A 4213-nucleotide genomic window follows, 5' to 3' on the forward strand; every position below is an offset into this window, starting at 1 on the left:
GCAGCCCTAATGGGTGCCTCTTGTAATCGGACTTTGGGACGTGGTTATTGCACCAATACGAATATGTGCAACCAGTTTGTTGTGCAGTGTCCTAACCAATTGTTGAAATACTTCTCCCACTCCAATCCGTCTCAAGGTTGCTCTCATGAATACCCACTCGACTGAGTCAAACGCCTTTTCGGCGTCCAAAAAGACTGCGGGCGCTTCTGTTTCTTGGTCTAAGTGCTGTAGTGCATCCAGCAGCGTCCTAAGATTAGTATTCAGACTCCGACCCGGGACAAATCCCGACTGCTCTGGCCCCACCACTCTTGGTAATATCAACTCCAGCCTATTGGCAAGTACTTTAGCGTATATTTTCACGTCAACATTTAATAACGATAAAGGCCCACAGGAGGAGCAGGCATTGGGAGGTTTGCCAGGTTTAGGTATTGCAACTATAAGGGCCTCGCACATCAAAGGTGGCCTTATTCCGGTCTGTAGCATTTCTTCATAGAGCGTGGCTAAGTGTGGTATCAGGACATCTTGATATGCTTTATAAAAAGCTACAGTTAGGCCATCCATCCTCAGCGCTTTCCCAGGTTGCATACCTGCCAGTGCTGCACGGATCTCCTCCGGGTCCAGCGGAGCCATCAGATGCTCCCACGTCATTTTAATGTGCTCCAAATGGTCATTCATGGCTGCCTCATCTGGGGTTATTCAAGACCTATGTAACTCAGCAAAGTATTTGCAAAATCTCTCTGCTATATGTTGAGGCACATGTAGGGGTTTGTCATCTTCATCTAACTCTTCCAACAGAGTCTCTACCTCTCTCCTAGGGTGCACCAATGCTCCTAGCGTTGCCCCTGGGTGTTCCCCTTCACCGTATACTCTGGCTACCGCATACTGTCCCATATGCTTAAACTCCTGGGCTGCTATTTCAATGTACTCTTCTAGTCTAACCTGGATGTACCTTAACGTTTGTTTACCTCCCAACCGTGGATGTTTCGTTTCTAGCTCTGATGCTTCTTTTTCTAGGAGTGTTCACCTACTCCGGAGGGATTTCAGTACCCCTGAGTGCTTTGATATAACCATCTCCCCGATATAAACTTTGAATGTTTCCTAGACCGTAGCAAATGTATCCACGAGCCTACATTGTCTGAGAAAATCTCACTTATTAGCTGTCTCATTTCCACTTTAAAGGCGGAGTCTAGGAGAGAGTACGGTGGGTATCGCCAAGTAAAGGCAGAGGTCTGGCATGGTCAGAGCTCCATGGTCAGTATCACTGGCGAGTGATCCGAATATGTACGGGGGAGAGGTTCACGTTGGGTAACCCTAGGCACTAGGCTCTTAAAGATTGACCAATAATCTATCCTAGTGTGTATGTCCTGTACAGTGGAATAGTGCATATACCTGACACGTATTTAAGCAATGTCTCCTTATATCCACCATTCCCAAACAGTCCATTATATCTGTGATGGTTTTTGCAGCCGCTGCCGGTCTGGGGGTCGGGTCCATTGATCTATCCTTAGCAGGTTCCAGGAGGCAATTAAAGTAGCCCCCCCCAAATCTGAGGCAGGCCATCGTCCTGGTGCAGGTAGGTGCCGAGTGTGTGGTAAACCTGCGGGTCATCATAGTTAGGACTGACCAACAGCACTGCTACGTATTCCTTATAACAACGGGTCACCAGAAATCTACCGCTTAGGTCAATGCGTACATTTTTCATCGTCACACCTGCCTTATTGTCAGCCCAGATAAGGACCCCCCTAGCACGTGAGGTAAATCCAGATGCAATAAATTGACATGTTGTCGGTTCGCCCCCTTTCTCATTGGCTCAAACTCTGGTTGAACAAGCGTACCGCCCTAAATAGAGAGATCCTAAGGGATTGTATGGCTCCGGACCATGCCCACTACATTCCTTGGTTAAAATACATCCGGGATGAATATAGGACTCTTGGTAGGGCGGATCTCTATAGTAATCCGAATTCAAAGAAAGAAAAGATATTTTTTGGGACAAGGAGTCTTTTTTTAGACCGCAGCTGGTGAACAGGGAAGAGCGTGAGTTAATGAAGCCCAGTGTACGTAAATATATTATTCTTAAGACGGACCTACAATTGAACCGCATCTCCTAGGGCTTCCCAAAACGCATGACCGTATTCTATTAACCGTTTAACTGTGTTGGCAATTCCGCCGCGGTGCGGTGGTTTAGCGCAGTAGCCGGGGCCGCGTCGCCCAACGGACGTGCGTAGCACTACGAAGGTAGTGCACTCGCCGGCCGTTGGTCGACCCCAGCAGCGAAGGGGTTAACAAGATTACGTTTTCTCCTCACCCACCTGCGGGGGAGTAGAAAAGGCGAGACTCTGTTGCCATGTGGTTGCGATGGCAAATCCCCTCAGGATCTGACTAATTTTTTAATGTTTTGTAGTTGTTATGAGGTGCTGATGAAAATGTTATTAATCCCCGTTTTAAAACAAGCAAATTTTACGCAAGTGCGCCCTGCTTTTACCTTTTTAGCCATGCTTTCAGGTTCCACTTTATGTCATGTTTTTAGTCTTTTAAAGGTTGCAGTTCAGCTTAGATCTAGCTGCGACTAAATTTCATATATGAAGTAGTCCTGAAAGTGTGATCATTCTTGATTTTTATATATTATGTAGATAATTTATTATGTCCTTTTTTAATGTACTTTATAATGAATTAAAACCATTGATCAGTGATATTCATGGACGGGATCCGTCCGCTACAATGTTACCTTGACTTTTATGTTTTTTATGCAAAAGCTGAATAAAGTACTTTGATTGATTGATTGACCTTGCAATCCACGTTACGTCAATTCATCTATATTGGGGGCCAGGTGCGTCTCCTGGTGCGTCTTCATCTACACTGTAGCATTTGAGATAGTCTATCACCTTCCGTATTCTCCTACGGTCATTCAACCCTCTAACATTCCATGTAAGGTGTCTAATCTGGGGCTTTGTGTGTGGATCAATCATTCCTTGTCTTGTATCTTTCCATGATCTGAGTGCTTTGTGTGCTGTGTAGTTACCTCCCCAGTCGGTTCAGAAGCCGGCGTTGGAGTACCGACGGACAGAGCGGCGCTTCACATCATTCCTGAGTCGCTGCCAGGTGGGGTGAGGTCTTCACTTCTTGCAAACCTGTGAAAAACACACACGATTTGTAAGAGCAAGACATGAAGTGACACTTAGGAACCACAGGTGATCTCTGTATTTGTCTTCACTTTTGTTTTTTCACTGTTTTTTACTTACTTTAAACTTTGCAGTTGCAATATATTTGTTGTTAGGTCCTGAAGAAAGCAAGGATAACTGTATCCACTATTGCTGAAACATGTCGACCTGGTACCACATCTAGACAGCTATTTTCTAACCTGTCTTGGCAAATTTTTAAACATTGATAGGGCGAGTATCACCCGAATAAAGTTGTTCATTACTCCCCAATCCAATTGTAATTGCACTTTTCCCCCCTTTTTTGTATTTAATTTCCTTTTTCTTGCACTGCACACTATCAGTTACCATATGACTTGCCACTTACCTTTTTAAGGAAGTATAGGACCATACTACTTTCTATTCCAGTCAAAGGAACCATTGTAAAATCTTGGTTTTCTTTGTTCATGAGAATAGTATGTCTACATATATGGCCTAAATAAGGAATCCCAGATGATGAAGGGCGGTTCCGAGTGGTGACTGATGGGTACTTTAGACCATCTGTTAGGGTGTCTTTGTTTACCATCTTTTGTCAGTTAGCTGGTTGATATGCTTTTTGGTGATTTGCACTGTTGATTCACTATTCCTTTAGACCCTCTGGAACCCTTTTGTTGTTGAGTATAGTTTGGGAATGTTCCCAGAGCTGAGGTCTTTAAATATTCCCTTGTGTCCCCAACCTGATCGGTATGTTGTTGTTGTTACGAGTAGCCACATTGTCAACATACACACTTCTACCTAACAAAACTAAATAGACAATACCATCCCCGTTATGGATCCCACCCACGCTATACATTCCCAAACTTTGCATAGCATCTCTGCGACCCCCCTCCATCCCCCAATGTCCCTCCCGGTAACTTAAAAGTGCTGTAAACTATACAAGGTGGTGCACACATGAGAGTGAATGTTGCTCCATCTCCACTCTTCCCTAATCCCAGCCTCCATTTAGACGCTATCTCTCTGGGGTCTTAATTATTTGGAATCTAATCATCTCTTGCATGATTCCCTGTCTGGATTTAGAC

Source organism: Lissotriton helveticus, chromosome 1_1 (assembly GCF_964261635.1).
Source record: "Lissotriton helveticus chromosome 1_1, aLisHel1.1, whole genome shotgun sequence".
In the NCBI taxonomy this organism is placed as follows: domain Eukaryota; kingdom Metazoa; phylum Chordata; class Amphibia; order Caudata; family Salamandridae; genus Lissotriton; species Lissotriton helveticus.